The following is a 23,070-nucleotide window of genomic DNA, read 5'->3' as shown; positions in this document are numbered from 1 at the left end:
AGTTGTAAAATATGAAGCTTAACAAATGCTTATCTCCTCAAGCAAAATCTCAAGAATAGTTTAACTTTCACCAGAAGAGGCAGACAAAACTGTTGGAAGAAAGATGAGGCTGCCACCCACTTAGAAATAAAATAAATTATTAAATCAGGAGCTGGGCCTGGAAAAGATTTTATTTATTAAACTTATTGGGGTGACATTGGTTAATAAGATTATATAGATTTCAAGTACACAATTCTAATACATCATCTGCATATTGCACTGTGCCCACCACCCCAAGTCAAATTTCCTTTCGTCACTATATATCAAACTAAAAAGCTTCTGCAGAGCAATAGAACACATTTTGAAGTGTGCATATTTTGTGTATATAATTCCCTAGCATTTCTGGTTGCACTTTCCAACCCACTAGATATCAGTCCCTCCCTGCCGCCCAGCTACTGGTAGGTATGCACTAGTTTCTTGCAAACCACTCAGCCCTCTCCAAAGCCACTCTCAAATAGGGACCCCTGAAAAACGTTTCAGTCAGTGTCACTATTGGGTTCGTTTAAATAAATGTGTTAATCTCATGAAGGGTGTTTTGAAGATGAGACATCTTTAATTATGGAATTAAAGGCTTTTCCTTTGTTAAAAGAACTTTACGCCTCATCATATGAGTTTGGGGCTGTGGTGGGGGTCACAGGCAGAGAATTCCCTATACTATTCTCAAGACTGATTTCTATAATTAGGTTTAGATCCAGGCCTAGCAATGGCAGTGAGTCTGGGTAAACATGTCTCATACAATCCATGTTTGAGAGAGTTCTCTGTGTTTGTGACACTTGTACTTTGCAAGCTCCATTTCCCTGGCAGAGTAAAAACAACTATTGCAAACTGCCTTTTCTTGAAAATAATAATAGTAAAGCATTTTGCCAAAATGCTTTCATTGCCATCTGTCTCACAACAGCCTGTGAGGTGGACAGAGCTGGACTTTTCCCCCCAGTCTACAGATTGGGAAATCAATGCCCATAGAAGTTGAGGACCGTGGTCAGGATCAAAGAACCCAGGTAGCCTCAGAATTCTTTCCTTTGCACCAATGGGTCCCAAACATGACATCAGAATCAGATTCCCAGATCCCACCCCTAAGAGTTCTGGAATAGGCATGGGAAGCTGAACATTTGTAAAGGGTTCCCTAGTGCTTCTGGTGCTCAGACAGGTTCACACTAATGAGGTAATAATAAGCAGGCAGGTAAGTAAGAGAAATGCTGACATAGCATGCTGTTTCCTGTGATCATCCCTCAATCAGCTTTGTGTTCAATTGGATGGGGTCCTCAAAGGAACAGACCTAGAGGAGGGAGAATGGAGATATAAAGAAAGGAGAAAATCCAGATTTGGAGGGAAAGCAGGAAACTGAAGATGAATTCCAAATTAGTAATCTAGAGGGTCGTCTATATGGCCAGCACACCAGAGTTGCTGCTGACCATTGTTGTTCCCTCACTAGCATACAGCTAGTGTAGAAAAGCACTCTCTGTTCTATTTCCAAGCTTTAGATAATTTTTCTCAACAAGGAATATCAGCAGGGAGCAAGGATCAGGGGAAGAAGCAACAGTGGCAAGGGGAGGGCTCTGCCTGCATCACTGGTAGACGCGGTCTCTGCGCAGGGGCAGGAGACGAGGGGAGGCCTTCTTTTATACATGTCCCTATGCCAGGTGTTGTAGAAGGAAACACCATAATTAACATTTGCAATGGTGACAGGTCATGGTGGTTACTTCATGAATAAAGAAGACACCAAAGGCTTGTGTGGATTACATACTAGAATAATTGCATTTATTAAAATGTTTTCGTTGATTGAATACCCTTGTTGTGCATCTGATGCCACACAAGTTTTATTGCCTATTAATTTGTTATTTAGGCTTTTGTCCTTTCTGGAATTTGAAAGCATTTTTCTTTCTCAGCTCTTCAGTTTTTGAAATTCCTAAAAATCAGTTTTCTGACTTTTAAGTCCTGTAATTCAAGGACAAAGCAGCAGAATTCCAACACTATCTGTTTAAACTGTGTCATTGTAACTTTGTCATCCTAGAACAAAAGTGTCATTTTTAAGAAGTCATATTTTTCAGAACATCAAAATGGAATGGATGTTTATTTTCTAGGGTTATTTTCCTTTCCTACTATCTGGTTGCAGGGAATGGATTAGATGACCCTAGGATTCCTTTATATTAGTGTAGTCCCAGGATTCTACATTAACTGGATTTCCCAAATAGTCATATAACACATTTCAGGGACAGATCATTAAAATTACACATTGAGACAGATGTTAGCAATTTATCCCTTAAATTTGCTGTCATCGACACATTTAAAATATAAAATATGTACTAAGAATATTTACCATACTCTGCCAACTAAATTATAGACACCTTAAGAGCCGAGATCCTGTTATCTTATGCACATATAAGTCTAACATGGTGTTTAGCATACAGTAGCTGCTTAATACATATTTTTTGATTGAATGAATGAGTATTGTTAAATATTCAGAGACAGAGATTCTGATTAGAAAAATTAGTAAAATTATTGTGTAGATCTCCCAAAAATTGAAAACCACTCTATGCCAATATTGAGAAAATAGCCATTTAAAAAAAGTATCTTTTCCCTTTCGAGGATAGTTCATATTTTAGAATGTGAAAAAGAAAAGACATAAAACAGGATCCTTTGCTATTAATTGTTATATCACAGGTAACGCAACAGCTCAAATATTATTGGCAGGATGGGAAGTCTATAGCATTCTTCTCCAAGACTTTTCTCCAGCTTCTTTCAGAGCATCTAAATTATTTTTTACTACATTCATATCTAATTTCTTTCTGGTCATTATCTGCAACTATCACAAAATTTAGAAGCTGTCATTTTTCTGTTTTGTTTTTGTTGCCAAAAAGTACTAAATAATTCTTTTCTAACCTTTTGAGTCAGTTTTTTTGGGGGGAAAAACCTTTATACTCCTCTTTTAAAGCTATCCAACCTCTGTTTCTATGTGTTTTCAAATGTGTGTCTTTTGGAGAGCTCTTTCAAAATTAAAAGCAGATGGTGAAAGAGTTGTTTGTCTGACACCAAACTATAAAATTGTTGGAAGTCTAACTGCGGTTAAGTAAAATAACAAAATTCCATGTTAAAACTAACTTCCAGGAAAATTATTCTATTTTGTTTGTAAAAAGGACTGTCAGAATTCATACTGATGGGCACATACAGTGTACTTGTAATCTTCCTCTCTTTTTGCTTTTGCAAGGGGGCTTGGAGCAGGGAACTAAAAAAATGCATTTTTGGATCTATAAAAAGTTCCTAATCCATACACCCAATAAATGTTATTTCCATATTCTCAGACTCTGTTCTAGTAACACTGGATAATTAGTGAACTAGATACACAACTTCCCGGCCCTGGAGTCTTATAGCCTAGTAGCTGAGACAGACAATAGGCGAGTAAGCAAATAAATCAAGAATATAATTACAGATTTTGGTAAATAATACCAAATGAAATAAATAGAGTTCATGACAAGTAGTCATGGGAAGAGGGGACCATTTTAGATAGGTTTGTCAGGAAGACTCTCTGAAAAGCTGTACAGGTTAGAACACTTTATGTTATAAATAACAACAAAACTGGCTTAAACAATAAAGAGAATTTATTGACTTGTCTGGGAATAGGTCTAATTTCCTGAAGGCCTTGGTCTAGCAGCTCAAGGTCATTCCAAAAGATCTTGAGCACACACACCTCCCATCTCTGCTCTCCTCATTGATGAAGTCATCCAACAGACTCCACACAGTTGCTACTCTACACTCCTTACCCTCCCCCCCACACACACAAATATACTCCCATTTATGAACATAACTACTATCCAACATTGTAGGGAAAGAGAATGGTCTCATCCAAAAGCTCTCAATGAATAGAAAGAGATTTTTCTTTCTCAGAAACCCTGATAAGTGTCTTCTCACAACTCCTTTGCTCTGACTGGGTTATAGGACCATCCCTAAACCAATCTCCATGGCCAGGGGGATGGAAAATGCTTTCGGCTCAAGCCAAAATCCTGGAAATGGAGTCCATCCCCCCTAAACCAGAGGGGGTAAGGGTGGAACTCTAGAGAAAATTTGAGTGACTCTTTTACCAAAAGAAGGATGGATGTTGGGTGCAAAATGACAGATGCATCTATAAGGAGATGACATTGAAGCTGAAAGACGAAGAAGCCAGCCATGTGATAAGCCAGGAAGGGAGGATTCTGTGTACCAGGAATAGCAAGTGAAATGGTCCAAGGCAGAAGAGAGTTTGGCATGTTCAAGGGACAGAAAAGTTTAGGTATTTATAAAATAGATAATAGCTAAGCTCTCATAATTTAATCAAGAACTCTTTTCTAACCACAAAAGAAAACTGAGTAGAAATATGTCCATCTTGGGCCTGCTTTCCAATATTCAGATATTTTCCTTATTATAGTAAATAGCTTCACATGAGCTATTTCAATACTATCAGACCATATATGGCATAAAATGCCACACATGGTAAAACTAAATAATTCTATATAAATTCCACATTTGATAGCTATTCAGGCAAAATTTGGGAATGTCTGAGTAGAATCACAAACTCTTATTTTAGATATGTAGCAGGACTAGATCTATTTTTCAACATTAGCAAGTATTTATATAGAAATTTGAAGTTTTAACCACATTTTCAGTTGCTTATTTGTTTTTGCATGCTGCAGTTGCTAGGTGATTGAAAGATTATACTATTGTGCACTGAAATTACTTGTGTCAGATGACTTCCTTGTATGTTATGTGAAGGAAATGCATTCAAAGTAGACCTCAGAGCTGACTAGAGAGCAAGGCAGACTCTTTCTCAGAGCCTTGAAAGTTCACTGAGTGCCAGGCACCAATGCTATGGAAATCTGATGTAGAAAGTGTGTTTCTCAAGTGGTGAAGGGATAGGAGAGCTCTAGAAGGCTGGAGAGTTTTTCCTGAAGAGGTTTAGCACTGCTTCCAAGAGATGGGGGACATGAAGTTCAATTGGACTGCTCCTCTGTTGTTGTTTTTTGTCACAAACGGCATAAGGACATAATTTGTAAGGCAGGAGTGGGTACATAAGAATCAGTTATATTTTTTCTCTGATGTGTATTTTGAAATTTTTCATAACAAAAAATTAAAATTAATTAATTAAAAGATGGTGTGTGCCTCTTGATGAGAGACAGTCAACTGGCCATTGTTTTAATTTAGGAGTAATATAAAACCTAAAGAAAAGTTTCATGACCCAGATTTCCCTCTTTGAATGGATAGAGAAATATATTTTTCTCAAACATTTAAGGATAAGTTACATATACCAAAGCTCTTTACTTATAAATATTATCGTTTCCATATAGTTAAAATAAAAAAAGAAAGAAATTCTTCTATATATACAGTACATAAACTACAATAAATCCAACATTGGTATAAAATTTTATCTGTTGTCTTTATTAAAATCTTGTCAATTTACACAATTATGTCAATGAAGGTATTTTCTTTGCCATTCAGAACATGATCCAGTAGGATATTTGTATTTGGTTTCCATGTTTCTATATATCATCACAAAAATGTCAGAATCATGAATTGGCCACTGTGGCTGGGTCATCCCCATTCCATGTCCCCCACCAGGCAAGCCTGCCAGCAAAGATGAAGGAGGCCAGGTTCCTCAGGCCGCCCTCCCCACAATTTCATGATTTGTCTTTAGGGATGCATTTCACAAATTTGCAAGAAAGTCTTTTCTCTGAGAAGGAAAATTTCATCAAAGACATGTTTCTTAAAGTTAGAGAAAATGAATAAGTCCACATGATACCACATTCTCTGGAAAGGACGGGCTCTGTTTGCCATTTCTCATAATCAAGGGCATTCATCCTTTCCATGTATTTGTTGTTCTAATAGCTGAGTGCTATGGGTGTTGTTTAGGGAATCTCAGAAGTTTGGGCTTAGAGGAAGGAAGGAGTCCTCTTCAGCCCTTACTGAGTGCCTACTTTGGCTTCTCAGAGGTGACCAGGGGCTGGGAAGGAGGATGGCCCTGGCTTTGCTCACCTGCCAGCTCGGAGTTATGTAGACAGAGGAGGAGGCAGTAGGGAGGCTGCTGGGTCTTGTTCACCAACCTGGATAAATGAAAAGGTTTTCATTCTCAATGGCCTTGTTCGCAGACTAAAGACCTTTCCTTCCTCTCTCTCTCAAGAGATTAAAAAGAGCTCCAACGGGTGTTTGAGTATGTGCATAGTAACCTTGGCTGCCTGACTATAGGACTCTGTGTATGCAGAGTGGGAAAAGGGTGGTAAAACAGTATCGGTTGTCTTTCTTTCCTCTCCATCAGGAGGAGGCCAGTGAGAGGGGAAAACAGTCCCCTCTGGTTTGAGGCTCCTCTTATGTGCTCCCATAGCAAACTGCACTTTCTGTGTCACAGTATTTAGCACTTCAGGAGACCATTGTCTGTTCACCTGTCTACCTTTTTAACTGCATCACATGCTACTTGAGGCAAAGGCAGCTACCTGTCTTGCTCACACTTATATTCCCAGCACCTAGCTTAACACAAAGTAGAAGCTAATATTTATTTGTGGCACATATGAATGATGTGTGTGTGGCCCTGCAGGAAGTACTGCGTTGGTCTCCTGTTTTCATTCTGCACAGGAATTTATAAGGCTGGACCAAGCAGTGCTTTCTGGTTGGGCAGTGACACAGCCTTTGTCTCCAACAGAAATCTGGAGAATTATGAAAACAAACATGTGGTCACTTGAATCTACCTCCCTGTTAGTGAGGGAGAGCTCAGATTTCATTACAGACATTTGCTTAAGCTACTCTTGCTGTTTGTTTATCTTTTTAACTTGAAAAGGGATCGAAATGCTAACATGGAACACAGACTGCTAGACAACATTAAGGGGTGGGGGCAGGGAGGAAGAGATGGAAATAGAAACAAACAATGAAAATAAACTGACTAAAATAGCATTTCAAAACACATTCATACTCTGAGACAACAGGGAGCTATCTGACTGTGGTTCTCATGATGTAAAACATTTGACAAAGTTTGTTGATTTTTGAGCAAAAAATAAATAAATAAAAGTAACTTCTGGATTTAAATCTAGACCTTAGATATCCAAGCAGAAAACAAAATATTATCTTTCTTTTTCCTCAGCAGGGATCTCAACCCAAAAAAGAGGAGAGACAGAGAGAGTAAGAGACAGAGACAGAGAGACAGTCCAGAAATTTAGTTTTTATGAATAGGATTATGCTATCTAGACTAAACACAAACACTAGGAAACAGCAAAAAGATTAAAGAACAAAAATTTTTTGCCTGTTAATTGTAATGGTTCTTTAAAATATTTTTTAATGTTCTTAGAAAGGAAACACAGTCTTTCTCTATTCAAGCTGAGCGCTTACTCTAGGCACCTCTCCCTACCCACTGCCCCATGCTCACTCACCAGCTATAACTATAGCCCCCCCATAGGAAAGATGATCTCAGGACCATATGATGCCCCCTCCCTGACATGGCTGATTAAGTCAGAGCCAACATCGTCCCCACCTATACCAATCAAATGTATTCTCTCAATTTGAAGCAACAGACAGACACTGAAGTCAGTTTGGCTTTAATTCATCCCCCTTTATACCTAGAATAAATTTCTGTTGCTTCAACACTAACTTAAATACAATTCCATTGCAATATAGCAAAGAAAAAAAGGAGGGGGGGGAAAGGAGGAAGGGAGGGAAATGAGGATTTCCACAGAGCTAAGTGTACATTAACCCTAGATAGGTCCTCAACCAAAGTGATTCAATACATTTTGACATATTGAAAGTCAAATATTTATAGATTCTGAAAATATGTACTGCAAAATAATTTACTTAGTCCTGAAATTTCTAAAATGGCTTCACAGCTTCAAATAAAAGAATTTGTACCACATTAATGAGTTATTATAAAATTATCTATGAATTTTAGGTATGACTCCAGATAGAAAAAAATTAAGCAACTGATTTCCTTTGGAAAATATGGAATAAAACCGAAGGCAATAAAACCATTTCCAAGACTAGATATTTTTTTTAAATAAAATTCCATTAATAGCTAATAATATGGTAGACAATTCAATTTTAGGTAAGTCAACATTAATTAATTTTAAAAATTATACTGATTTATTCAACATTTATTGAAATATACCATATGCCAGGCCCTCTACTAGGCAGTGGGGATACAGCAGTGAACAAAATAGACATAAATCCCTGCCACATGGAGTTTACATTCTAGAGGTGGAAGATGATAAACCAAATTAATAAAATATGCAGCACAGTCTATGGTACAGTGATAAAGTAACATGAAAAGGGTGAAATAAAGAAGGGGGTGGTCAGGGAAATCCTCAATGAAAAACTTATCTTTGAGTAAAGACCTGAATGAGTTTTAAATTTATCCGTGTAGTCTAAACTTTTAAATTGAAATGATAAATTGAACTGACACGTATTTCATGAAAACAAAAACATGAAGGGGAACTCTTTCTAGGTAAGAGTAAATTTTCTGTCCCCAGGGTGAGCTGCCCTTCAGGGTGGTGTCACTGAGCCTTTGTCCACCTGGCAAATGTGATCCAAGTCCTGTGACGCCTTCCCAGACACGGAGACTCTATCATCCTTCCTTATCTGATATCTCCTCACTACATAGAGACTTCTGAGATATACTAGGCTTTCTTCCCTAATAAATTATAGCCTCCTTGAGGTCTTTTTGGCTCTATTTCTCCCACCTATAGCACAAGGAATTATTTATTTCAGGCACTCATCTATTTATTTTTAACTGAACAGATACACACACCCAGAGTCTTAACAGTAAACACAATTATAAAACACATATCTCAATATTGGCTAGATTACCCAGAGAATAGGGCATTCCTACCTATAAATCCTTCAAGGGATTCTCATGGTCAACAGGAAAAAACGTTAGGAGATCTCAGCCAGGCATTCGAGGCCTCCAGCAGCTGGGCCTTGCCCACATTCTCAGCCTCCTGTCCCGCCCCACTGCTCACCTGCCCCATCCCAGTCACACAAACATGCTTACCATGCCTCAGAAGCCATGTCTCTGAGCTTCTGCAGACGCCATTTCCTTTGCCTAAAGTTGCTGTGTCTACTAAGTTCCTGCACATCTTAAGAATCTGTGCTAGCTTTGTTTCCTCTGGAAAGCCTTCCCTGATTTCCTCAGGTAGACTTAGTTATTCTTTCCTCCGAGCTGCCATACTGCCTTTTCCATTCCTCAGCTTCAATATTTACATCACCTTATGGCATAACTGTTTCCCTGCCTGGCTCCTCTGCGTGACTGAGAGTTCTTTGAGGTCAGAGACAATTTTATTCTTCTTTGTACCCTTAGTGGACAGCAACAGTGTGAGGCAAGTCTCCAGTGCGCTTGTTCCCAGATGCCATTCCGCCTTGAGTTGTGGCTCACATTCTAGAAGCACACACATTTAAACCAGACACATCATCTATCTAAGGAGCCAGGATCTCGGAAATCCTCAGTGTAGGACATATATGCGGCATGCTATTTCATACAGCATGAAAGATTTAGAACACATTCAAAATTAGCAATGTGAATAACTAAATGGAAGAATTTAAGCAAGTGGTTTTAACTAGGGACATTCAGCAATGTCTGAAGCCATTTTTTGTTGTCATAATTTTGGGTATGGAACTGCTACTGGCATTTAGTGGACAGAGGCCAGGGATGTTATTAAACATCCTACAAAGTACAGGACAGCCCCCTCCCAGAATTATCCAGCCCAAACATCCATAGTGCCAAGGCTGAGAAACTCTGACCTAATCCTTTACCTCAAGAAACTATAATTTTTTAAAAAGTTACTCTAATTACAAATTATGGTGGGCTTTTATGTAGCTATGACTGCTTCCCTAGTCAACTTCTAGGAATGTATAACTTCAAAAAGTAATCACAAAACATTGTACTCTGAACCGAGGTAACTGTCAGTCCCAGGAAAAAGGGAAGGGCTAGGTTTTCATGTTCCACATTTGATCAGTAGCAATTTGAACTCTGCTAAAACAATTAGATGGTAATAATCATCATACTCCAACTCAGAAACATTTGAATGAATTATTAATAACATTAATTAAAGTATTATTGCTGATAAATGGATAACTTTGGAAAGACTAACTTGGATACTTAGCAACAAGATTACCAACCTTTGTAACATCTTAGCAATGCACACTAGAGTAGTTTAAAAATAAGGAACTACATCAAAGCAAAACCAAGAATGTGAAAGTACTCTAAATTATGAACCTAAGATTAACTAGTCACCCAGACCCCAGAAATATGTCAAGAATCTGAGGAGAGTAGCAATACTCCAACTCTCCCTACTTTTTTCCAGTGACACAACAGCAACACAGTACAAAAGCAAATGTTTGCCTCTGTCTCTAGCTTCTTATTGACCATAAATTGATTGTCCAGAGGTGATCTGCCCTTAGATTTCCCTTTGATATACAAAGTCTAACATTTCAAAAATTGAGCTTATCCTTTTTTCATAATAATATGGGAACTTCTGTATTATTTTCACTGACATCACCCAACTTCTGAACACCTGGGTTCACAATCCTATTATCTTATATTTTAATGTCTTTACTTCAGCCTCAGCATCCAACTACCATATGGATTTGTATTATTCAACATCTTTTGGATTTGGTCCTTTGCCCCATTTTTTCCCTTTTATCTCTGCTTTTCAAGCCATTACCTTAATGCAAGTCCTTATCATTTATGCCTAGATTTCTGTAACAACCTCAGGCAGTCTCCTATCAGGTAGTGTCTCACTGATTCACTCTATTTCACATGATATTGTAAGAACAAAACCACAACAATACTGACAATTCTAGGCTGGTGTAGCTTCACAAATAGAAAATATAATGAATTTAAGTGAATACCTAAAAGTAGGTATTATCATGAATATAAAAGTCAAGTTGGAGATTTCCTAACAGGTCATCAAAGGAAGCTAGATTTGGAGATCCAGAAAATAGTAAAATCTCAAGCGTCACTTGTTAATGCAAAATACAGGCTGTAAAACCAAAGACTTTATTTTTCCATTTATATAACTTGCCTAACGATTCCATAATACTGCCTAGCTTTAGGCATGAAAGCTCCCAATACTTTCCATTCCTTATGCCACTGAAACTGCAAGCTAGATTAAAAAGAAACAGTGGTGGGCAGTCCTGCCATCTGTATAGTAGCAGCATTTGGGCAAGAGTCCTGGGGAGAGCAGAAACTGACATCTTGCTCCACCCAGTACCACTATCAGCACTGTGACTACCATTCAGAAATCTCTCACTGGAATAATAGCTGTACAAGTCATTATCATGGGTCTTTGGTTTGGCTTGTACCTATTCAGAAAAGAGAAAGAGAGAGAGAAGCTTAATTTGCCAATGCCTGTAAGCTGACTTGTTCACTGCAGTTCACTAGTTGTCTGTCTTATGTAACCATAACAGACCTGGCTTATAGGCACTCAATTTGTTGAATTAATTACTGGGCTCAGAAATTTATATTCTCTCTACATAACAGTAAAATCAACAATAATATCTATCATTTATTGGATGACAGTAGAGCATAGTGGTTAAAAACAGCTCTCTAAAGTCAGAATGCCTGGATCCACGCACCAGCTATCTGTCCTTGGAAAAGGTACTTTTCAGACTTCTGGTTTCTTCACCTATAAATTTCTTCACCTGTAATAAGAGTAACTACCTTCCACAGGACTTCTGAAAGGATTCAAATAGAAAATAAATACAATATCATTAGCATAGTCTTATACATATTACTATAAAAAGCATGGCTATTCCTGCCTGGTTGGTGTGGCTCAGTGGTTGAGTGTTGACCTAGGAACCAAGAGGTCACTGGTTTGATTCTTGGTCAGGGCATATGCCCAGGTTGTGGGCTTGATCCCCAGTAGGGGGAGGGAAGGAGGCAGCCAATTGATGATGTTTCTCTCTCTCTTATCAGTGTTTCTAGCCTTGTCCCTTCCTCTTCTCTCTAAAAATCAATAAAAACATACTTTTTTAAAATTGTGGCTATTCTTGATTGCCTACTCTATGTCAGGCATTACACCAGGGTTTCTCAATCTTGGCATGATTGACATTTTGGACCAGATAATTCTTTGTTGTGGGGGGTTGTCATGTGCAGTGCAAGATGTTTAGCACATCCCTGGCCTCTACCCACTAAGAGCCAGAAGCACCTCCCCAGTTATGACAATCATGGGAGCAAAATCAGCCCTAGTTTTCAGCCACTGCACTAAACTCAGCTCTTTACAAATATTTTATTATTCCTAAACATACTCTGACAAGGTAGTATGCCAATGGTATTATCTCCATTTTACAGGTAAGGAAATGGCCACTTAGAGATGCCGCCAACTTGCCCAGGGTTGTTCACCCTGCCCAGGTTCAGCTGGCTCCATGGTGTTGACTGTGCACTGTACCTCCCTAATTGTCGGCGATGGTACTCTTCATGCCTCTTTCTTGACTTCTTATCTACAAAGGCACTACCTGTAGGTAGAGCTCACTGGAGGACCTTCGGAGGATAACAGTGAAGCCAAACCTCACCTCTGCAGAGTCATGAGATGATCTCAGGAATCCGTATCTCATGCTCATAACCCTTAAGTCACAGTATTTCTAGGCAGAGCAACAGAGTTTCGATAAATCCAACCTGGAGTGAGTAAACAAGCAAAAGTGGTTTTATTCTAAAAACACACTCAAGAAGGTGGACTAAAAATATACAAGGCCCTATCTTTAATTCCTTCCTGTACCTCAGTTTGCGTGTCATGTCCCTCTCTAAGTAGTAGGGATGCCCTTCCATTTATCTTCTCCTTTTTGTTTCCACAGACTCCACCTTATCACTGACCCTCATAGAGACTACGCCCAAAATGCTCAGGGGCTCTCCCTGCGCCACAGTTCACTTAGCATCCTGCTGCCAGACCAATCTCCAGCTGTAATTAACTACACCAAGTTACTGCCCCACTGAAAAAGCACTTATAAATCCTTATTTTCTGAAGCATCAAGTTTAAATTTCGCTGACATTCAAGACCTTTGAAGTGCTCTCTCTCTCTTTCTGCCCCTTGTAATGGTGTCTCTCTACCTCTCCCTCTTTCCCTCCCCGACCCCCACCCCCTTCTACCTCTCCACCCTGCCACACTCCTTGCTATTCTACCAATTGGCTAAGGGGAACCCTTGCTTCCCTGTGTTCCTCATCCTGTGGCTTCCATGTTGAGCAATGCCCTCCCTTCTCTATGCCTCTCTGTCAAAATCCTAACCACTCTTTTAGGCCCGTCTCAGGCTCAGGCCCCTCCACACACATTCTCTGACTATTGCAGCCTCATCAAGACTGTTTTATTTAAAGGTGTTCACAGTCCTGACAGTCTATCTTATACCACCTAGCACCTTAATTTAAGTATCTGGTATCTGCTACAGTTTCATGTTTGCCCAAGTGGATTATAATTCTATTGTATGCTGATACCATATCTCACAATTATGGCCTGTGCTCAGAGAAGGTCTTCAATGAGTCTTTACAAACTGACTCCATGAAAGCCTTCTGCTGCTGTAGGAATAGAGGCAGTGCACACAGGAATGTGCGCTTTGATCTTATCTTTATATCTGGGCTCCACCCTACATGAGATCACCTCATATGGTTCACTGCTATTAGGAGACACCATAGCCAGCACACCTGCTTTCTGCCAACTCATTTTGAGCCTGAGCCCTCTGTTGGCCCTTAGCTCTCAAGACTCTTGGTCTCCGTTTCTTATCAGCACACCTTGACTTACCTCTGCATCATGGTCTTTGATACTGACCTTCTTCCTTGGGAGTAAACCCAAATCACCATGCTGAAGTTAGCTCTTTATGGCCTCTTTAACTGGCGTCTCTGGAAATGGAAATTATGACATCATCTAAGCCTATGGTTCCCAAATATAACTGAGGATAAGATCACTTGAGTGCTTATAAAACATTCTGGTTCCTGGTCCCTGCTCCAGACCTACTGCATCAAAATATTCAGGATACGGGCCTAGGAATTGGAATGCTTAGCTAGCATCGAGGATGATTCTTATGATAAGATCAGTCAAGGAAACATTAATCTAAGATACTGGGTAATATTTTACCAGCTGATCTAATGAGATATTCAGGCTCAATTGCCAATCAGAAATTAGGCATCCTAGACAAAGAAAATTGACTTTCAGGGGTTTAACAGCATTCTTCCTTATCAATTTCCATTTTTCTAGCTATTAATATAAGAAAGTATGTTCTACTAAATAGACCACTAATATAGAAATTTGCCATGTGACCTTAAATAAGTCATTTAAGAATTCTGAGTTTTGATTTCTCTGTTATAGAAAAAGGGAGGGTTGGGCCAGATCAGTAGTAGTTCTAGTTCATGGATACACATTAGAATCACATCAGGAGTTTTTAAAATATACATTCTCCAGAGATTCTGATTTAATTGAACCAAGTGATTATATAGTATAAAAGGTTAAAATCAAGTGAACTGGGTGATTTTTAAGATGCATCCCAGTTCTAAAATAACTCTGATTTAATAACTACCATTTTTTTTTAATTCTTATGTCAACTCCAGACATATTTGGCATATGTAAAAATATATATCCCCTTTTTTATTCCACATTTTTTTCGATAACATCTCTGTTAGGTATTCAGTGTTCATGTAGGAAAGAGACTGAATAACTTTTAAATACTCTTATGAGTTATTAATACCATGCAAAAATATTCAGGAATATAATAAAGTATTTTAAAATCTGTAGGCTCAGATATGAATAGCAACAGCACAGCTGTTAATCAAATCAAAGATAGGAGCATACCTATCCACTCCTTCAATATTTCAAGTAGTATTTATTGTTGAGTGCCTGCTATCTATCAGCCCCTGTGCTAGTTGTTGGTGATACTGCAATAGATGAGAGACACAGTCCAAGCCCATGTGGAAAAATAAACATTGTGTAAACGTTACAAATGTGATTAGGATCACAATGGCATACAGAGAGCTACAAGAATGCATAAAGGGCTTGTAGGGCGAAGTGAGAGTTAAGGTGAAACCTGATAAGTTAATTGGAATTAAGTGTATGTGTGGGGTCAGGGTGAACAGCATGTTAGAAGGAACTGAGGTGGAAAGAGCTTGAATGTACCAGGAACAGAAGAAAGACCAAAAAGGCTGGAACTGGTAAGCGAAGGGGAAAGTGGCACAAGTGGAGGGCCATGTAGGAGAGTTTAGAATGTATTCTAAGAGCACTGAATATTTTAAGCGGGTTGCTGAAGTGATCTGATTTCTATATTCTGAAGTCCCCACAGTGCTTGGAGTCAGAGATGCCTGAGTGGGTACAAGGAAAACAGATTATCACAGCAATCAGGGGAAACATGATGAACTAAAGTGGTGTGAGCAGAAATGGAGAAAGGTAAATAGATTCAAAATGACCATCTAAGGAAACTCAAAAGGGCATGGTGATTGATGGACTATGGGAGGATGGGATGTGGGAGTTCGAAGAACTCATGAGTCAGGGTTTCAAACTTGAGTAACTGGGTGGATGGCTATACCATTTACTGAGATAAAGAAGCCCAGGGGAGGAACAGCTTCAGTGGGAAGCATGAGTTCAATCTGGGACTCAGTGAGCGTGAAACATCAGTGAGTCAACTAAGTGAGGTCTTAATTAAAATGGGACTAGAACTTAAAAGAGAGACCTGGACCAAAGTTACAGACTGAGAGTTGTCAGCATATAGATGGCAATGGAAGTCATCAAAGATGGATGAAATCATCTACCATGTGTCAGGGACTTATGGTAGGTGCTGGGGCAATAGATTCACTTTGTTCCAATGACTCGCAGTCCAACAAATGCAACCAGGTATGATCAGGGCCTGAATTTTAGTTCAAGTGCCCTGAAAACTACCCTGAAAATCCCTATTATTGATCATAGTAAGTATACTCTTTCTCTTTTCTACACTCTGAAGGTTTAACTCCCAATTCAACCTAGAAACTAGAAATTCCTCTGTAAATGGACTAGCCTGTACTTTGTTCTAAGAAAGTGGGATTCAACAGAGAGTACCTCTTAAGCCACTAAGAGATTTCACTTAAATCTTAAAAATAAACTTTACAAGTCGAAATATATTTGCACTAACATCACACCTTTTAAATATCATTGAACATGAAAATCCAGGGAGCACACTGCAGATTTTGTGCTTGGTCATTCCCATGGTGATGTGAACTTTATAGTTTACAGGGCTATGATCACAAAGCCCAAGGTCTGTTCGGCCTATGCCACATGTAAATAAGTCCACAGTCTAAGGGGTTCTCAGGACAGGATCTGCTTTTAAAATGTACTTTGTAGTTTAAAAGAGCACTGCACCCAACAGCTAAGCCTTCTGTTTGAAAGTTCACTGATACCAGAAATAATTACCAATAAACCTAAGGGAGATTGGCATTTCTGAGAATGGACTCTTCTCCATTTACCCTATTTCCTTCCTCCCTTCCTTTCTCTCTCCCCTCCACTTCTCCCCCCCCCCCCCAATTTATTTTCTCTTTTTTTTTTTTTCATTTTTCCTTCTTTCCAAAAATAGTTTCTGCCTCAAGGATTTATGGCATGAGCCAAGGCATACATATTTTACCTACACACAACATACAACAATGCTAATGGCCCCTCCATGCAAGGCCCTTTGACAGAACCAAAGCATTAATATTAGAAATGGAAGAGCTCTCACAGATCATCTTATCCAATCCACCCATTTTACAAATCAAGAAAAAGAAACTTTCGTGATATTCCCTGATGTGTTTGAGAATTATCTTAAAGTTTGTTGGGCTATTATGTTAGACTTCATACAATAATGGCAAATACTCTTTTGTATTATTTTATTAAAGCAGTAGGCCTAGAACTGCACTAACCAATAAAGTCAGCCACTACATACATGTGCCAGTTGAGCTCTTGAAATATGCCAAGTCTTAATTGAGATGTCCTATAAAACACATAATGAATTTTGAAGAAAGTATAAAAAGAATGTAAAATATCTCATTAATTATGTTTATATCAATGACATGGTGAAATGATGTTTGGATATACTAAGTTAAATAAAATATATTATTAAAATTAATTTTACCTTGTTTCTGTTTACTTTTTTAATGTGGCTACTAAGGTTGTTTGTTGGTTGGCTAGCATTTCAGGCCTTTATAATTTAAGTTCCTAAAGTCATCCAACATTGATAAAAGCATTCATTCAACTATCAAAAGAAAAAAAGTGGATCACAAGTCCTAGAGAACACATGCTGAGAATTTACTAGTCACCGCTCAAATAGGCCAAGGAATTTAAATATTTGCCCAAGGTCACATAGCTTATTAGTACAGAGATGATACCAGGGCCCAGGACTATTTGCTTATTAACCTTTTATCATAGAACAGTTCAATGAACAAAATTGTGAAATGGTTTTCAATGGCTGCAAAACGAATTCCAGTTGAATTCAACAAATATTTGTGCCTCATAGGTGCCTGGCATTGTACTAGGAAATAATCATTAGAGGGCTTAAGTTATCACCTTAATGTCTGAGGGACTTCCATTCAGTTCTAAATGAAAAACAAAATACTTTCATCACGTTTTTCTCATATTCAAACTTAAATAGTATTACATCTGAATGGGGATATTTTCTTAATTTTCAGATCTAAATTGAATATTTGATCAAGGTAAAAAAAAACTGTTAAAAATTCCCTAAAATGCAAATATATGTTAATAAAAAATATTAACTTTGCCTTTATGAAATTTATATTAAAGCCATTACCAATTTTTTTTTTCAAAGCAGTCTTATTTATTTTGGTTATAATCTAGTTAAAGCTTAAAACTGAAATGTACTTTCTGAAATGTACTATTACAGGGTGGGGCAAAAGTAGGTTTACAGTTGTTCATATGGAATACAATAATTAATAAATATTAATACAAGAATAAACTCTGTGTTTTGTGTACCCACAACTATAAACCTACTTTTGCTCCACCCCATACATTCTTTTCCTAAAGGGCTGGATTTTAACATCTATTGATATCATTACATGGTTATATGGCTTATAAAGGCTCATCTGTTACTAAATAGTAAATTTTAGTTTATTTACTATAGGCAAATGTTATGAATATCCTTGGTGAATCTAACGTAATTGCACTTTATCCAGAGTAATTCTTTGTTGTGAGTGTATTACAGGAATTACTTTAATTACTTGCTTTAAACCTCTGGACACTGTTGCTTATTGCTCTTTTTCTATTAACATTTTTGCTTTATTGAGTGGTCATCTAGGTCAGCAACAGGGGAAGTTATCCTTATAACCCTGTAATAAATTCTACTTTGCTATGATCTTCTTCCAGTTTGGTGATGGGTTCAATTTGTTAATATTTTCGCTAAATATTTCCATCTGTATTCATAAGGGTTGGGGGGGGCGGTACTTTTTATCAGGGTTTGGTATTTAAACCATGCTAGCTTCATAAATTAGGAGTCTTCCCATAATTTATTTATTATTATCTATTTTATGAATCAGTCTTGTTCAAATACAGTAATTGTCCATTCTTTGTAGATTAGAAAAAAGTCAGCAGTAAAAATCACTCAGGCCTGGTAGCTTTTTAAAAAGTATTTCTTCATCAATCTTTTCCATTTCTTCTATATTTATAAGTCTTTTTCAGTTTTCTTTCTTTCCTTGGGTCACCTTTGTTCATTTACATTTTGCCAGAAGTTGTTTTCTCTAGATTTTAAATTTATTGCCACTGAATTACAAATAATATTATCTTAAAAGGTTTCTTTGATTTCTTTCATGTCTATGTTCATATTCCCTTTTACATCCCCAAATTTATATTTTTAACCTTTTTCCTTTTCTTTAATCAGGCTTACTATCTTTTCCAAGAATCTAGCTTTTTGTTTTATTTACTTTTTATTAATTTTTTAAAATCTATTTCACAATTTCAAATTTTATCTTCACTAAATCTCTGTTCCTACTTGCTTTTGGTTTTGTTGCTGTCATTTTTAGTCTCTTAATTTGAATTTCTAAATGATACCATTTCAGTGTTCCTATTTTAAAAATAAATGTTTTGCCCGGCCGGGCGTGGCTCAGCAGTTGAGCGTCGACCTAGGATCCAGACGATCAGGGTTCAATTCCTGGTCTGGGCACATGCCTGGGTTGTCGGCTTGATCAATGACTCTCTCATCATTTGATGTTTCTATCTCTCTCTTTCTCTCTCCCTCTCCTTTCCTCTCTCTGAAATCAATAAAGATATATAAAATAAAATAAAATAAAATAAAATAAAATAAAATAAAATAAAATAAAATAAAATAAAATAAAATAAAATAAAGTAAAATAAAATAAAATAAAAATAAAATAAAATAATAAAAATAAATGTTTTAAATACCTAGTAGGGAAAGGAAATAAGGATAGGTTTTTCCTGTGTACTCTTCCATGTCATTTGATTCTCGCCAAAATATAATCTTGTTTCTGTAGTTTGATAGAAAAACAAAAGAATAAGGTATATTTTTTTATTTGTGAAGTCCCACAGAAATCATGTTGAGTAGGTAAGGAAAAACCTTCATATCCCACAATCATGCAACAATGACCTAACGACTATAAAATTTGTCCCTCAAACATCTCTTACCCTCCTTGTCCCCTTGAAAGCTAGCACTCATCCTCAATCATGAAGGGTTAGTCTCTGTAGTGGTGATGTTGGAAACATCCAGTGTAAATATACAAAATTAAAATAAACTGCAAAGTAATATTACTAATGTTGCAAAGCTGCAAAGTGATGTTTCATGAATCACTTTGACTAAAGAGAAAATCAGAAAGGCTCATATATATTACAAAGGTGAGTCAAGAAAAATGCTTTGAATATCAAAATATTTGGAGTCAATTTTGAGAAAATTGATGAAGAATGAAGTTCTCAAACATATTTGAAAAATTGGCCCTCTTTGATCATGTCAAGTAAATCAAATGTGAAATGAAAAATGTCAAATCAGGCTCTCAGATATTGTTTTGCTTTTTTTCTTGTGCCTCAAAACCTGACATAATTCATTCTTTGTTCATTCTAAAAACAATGGAATGGTAGCCATATAACCTAAATTTTTTAAAATATAAAATAATATGAATTTATTTTCATAACAGTTTTATTTTTTAAATAACATAATTTAAAGCTGTTTATTTAAATATCTACTATAAAATTTCTCTTTTTGTTTTAAATATATTCACTTTTAAGTATACTTGTCTAGTACCAATTATCCCATTTGAACATTTAGCAACCTTCCCAGAAACCATGTGAAAACTATGTTTCCTTCTTCATCTGGTGGAGTAAGAAGTAAAAAGGAGAAAAGAGAGAAGGCATCCAGAAATAATTTAACTGCTTCCTAGCTCCTCCCAACCAGGCCTTCCTCATGTAGTTTTATTACTTGTTTTTAGTTGAATTCCAAAGACAATAGGCAGTAAATCTTGGACTAGCAAATCAGGAGTATAAGTCCTGGGACCAGGCTGCCTCAGTTCATATGGCAGCTTTGCCACTTACCAACTGCATAATGTTAGGTAAATTAACCAACCCCTCTGTGTCCTCATCTGTAAAATGGGGTAATACTGAGTGCACTTACCCCTCATAGCCTTGTTACAAGAATTGAGTTACACACCTGTCAGAATGGCTATGATCAATAAATCAACAAACAATAAGTGTTGGTGAGGATGTGGGAAAAAGAGAACCCTTATGTACTGTTGGTGAGATTGCAAATTGGTGTAGCCAATATGGAAAACAGTATGAGATTCCTCGTAAAGTTAAAAATAGAACCAACTTATGACCCAGTAATTCCACTCTGGGTATATACCCCAAAAAAGCCAAAACACTGATTCAAAAAGATATATGCACCCATACATTCACTGCAGCCTTATTTACAACAGCCGAGATATGGAAGCAACCCAAGAAAGTGTCCATCAATAAACAAGGGGATAAAGATGTAGGGTATGTATACAATGGAATAATACTGGGCCATAAAAAGATTAAAACTTTATCATTTGCAACAACATGGATGGACCTAGAAGGTATTATGATAAGTGAAATAAGTCAGAGAAATACAAATACCATATAATTTCACTTATATGTGGAATAAAAATAAACAACAAAATAAATGAACAAACAAAACAGAAACAGACTCATAAATACATAGAACAAACTGTGGGTTGCCAAATGGGAGGGGGAGTGGGTGGCTGAGTGAAAAGGGTGAAGGAATTAAGAAGTTGGTAGTTACAAAATAGTCATGGGGATGTCAAGTACAGCAAAGGAAATACAGTCAATAATATTGTAATAACTATGCATGGTGCCAGGTGGGAACTAGAATTACTTTGTAAATTCTATAATTGTCTAACCATTATGCTGTACACCTGAAACTAATATATAAAATATTAAACGTCAACTGTAATTTAAAAAGAAAAAAGAATTGAATTAAAATATGTAAAGTTCTTAAATCAGTGCTTGGTCTATCGTGGTAAGTTCTCAATAAATTTAGTTGTTGTCATTCATCTACACATGTTCAAATGCCAAGAATAAAAGCATATAACTTTGTGTTGTTGGATTAATCATCCCTAATTGCTTTTGAGTGTTTGTGAGAGTTCATTATAATAGTTGCCTAAGTGTTTCATCATATTTTCATTACCAAGCAGAAAAATTAACACTATACATTACATTTTCAATTATTTCATTTGGTAGTAAAAATAGATTGCCTGGCCAGTGTGGCTCCGTGGTTGAGAGTCCACCCATGAACCTGGAGGTGATGGTTCGATTCCTGGTCAGGGCACATGCCCGGATTGCGGGCTCAATCCCCAGTAGGGAGTGTGCAGGAGGCAGGCAATAGATGATTCTCTGATGATGCTCTCTCATCATTGATGTTTCTCTTTCCCTCTCCCTTCCTCTCTCTGAAATCAATAAAAATATATTAAAAAAAAAAATTACAACAGCTCTGATCGGGTAGCTCAGTTGGTTAGAGTGTTGTCCCAATACACCAAGGTTGTGGGTTCAATCCCCAGTCAGGGCACATGTGAGAATGCGTAAGTGGAACAACAAATCGATGTTTCTCTCTCCCCTTTCCTCTCTTTCCTTAAAATCAATTTTAAAAAATTAAAGATTAGCTTTAACTTTCCTAAGCCTGTACAGCTCTGCTCCCCAGTGTCTCTCTCAAACCTGGGCTAGCTTCCTATCTTCGCCTAGACATTTACTGTAAGTTGTATTTCTACTGAGCCTCTGTTCCTTGTACCTACCAGCGGGGGGCGCATACAGAGAGATTTCCAGTGTTATATTGTTTTAAAAATATGAAATCACGTCTCTCATGCAAATATAAAATGAATATATGCCAAAATTTATTCAACTCATTAATTAATGAGGTTACAGATAAATGCTAAGACCGATTCAAAGAATCTATGAGGAGCTAGGCCTATATGCGGAACGTTAGCCTAGGCCTGCAGGGTTCGATGCAAAACTGACTGTTTTACAGAACAATCAGTTATAACCTGAGGGGTTATGTGGACCACCAAATAGAAATTATTTTCATTTCTGCCAGACAAAAATCTACAGGTTAACTTCAGCCCCTACAGAATTGTAAGAGTCCAGTCCTTAGAAAGTCAAGCCCCAAAAAAGCTGAAAAACAGCCAGTAATCTCTCGTCTGTTTCCAAGTTTTGGATCATTTTTCCCACAGGAGTGATATTGCACATATTGTGTGGGGCACGCCTATTCGAAAACGTTATTCGTTTATCTGAAATGCCTATTTAACTGGACACCGTCCATTTACCTTTTAACCCTAATAACGAGTTAACAAACACTTGCCTAAGCCTGCACAGCTCTGCTTCCCAGTGTCTCTCTTAGTGAAACCTGGGCTAGCTTCCTATCTTCGCCGAGACATTTACTATTAAGTTGTATTTCTACCGAGCCTCTGTTCCTTGTACCTACCAGCGGGGGGCGCATCTAGCTCAGGCCACCGGCGGCGAGGAAGAGCAGAGGCCACCAAAGCGCTTCTTCCCGGGATCCGCTAGGGGACCGCTCGCGGACCTCAGGTTCCAACGCGCCGCTCCGCCCGCGCGCCCTCCGCATCTGCGCGCACGC

At 37.7% G+C, this 23,070-nt stretch overlaps 1 long non-coding RNA gene across 2 annotated transcripts; it reads right to left on the bottom strand.

The window, feature by feature from the left end:
• Positions 1-5,996: 5,996 nt before the first annotated feature.
• Positions 5,997-23,027, bottom strand: LOC308559920. 2 transcript variants are annotated; one of them, XR_013999219.1, is made up of 4 exons: positions 22,918-23,027; positions 13,791-13,861; positions 12,550-12,652; positions 5,997-6,107 (listed from the first exon to the last, which is right to left on the bottom strand). It is a non-coding gene; the product is annotated as an uncharacterized lncRNA (long non-coding RNA). The 2 variants fall into 2 exon arrangements; XR_013999220.1 differs by lacking the exon at positions 22,918-23,027 and adding an exon at positions 19,362-19,426.
• Between the last annotated feature and the right edge of the window lie 43 nt (positions 23,028-23,070).

The sequence above is a fragment of the Miniopterus schreibersii genome (assembly GCF_964146895.1).
Source record: "Miniopterus schreibersii genome assembly, chromosome: 7".
In the NCBI taxonomy this organism is placed as follows: domain Eukaryota; kingdom Metazoa; phylum Chordata; class Mammalia; order Chiroptera; family Miniopteridae; genus Miniopterus; species Miniopterus schreibersii.
The sequence above is the reverse complement of the archived record's forward strand: the minus strand, read 5'-3'. Positions and strand labels throughout refer to the sequence as shown.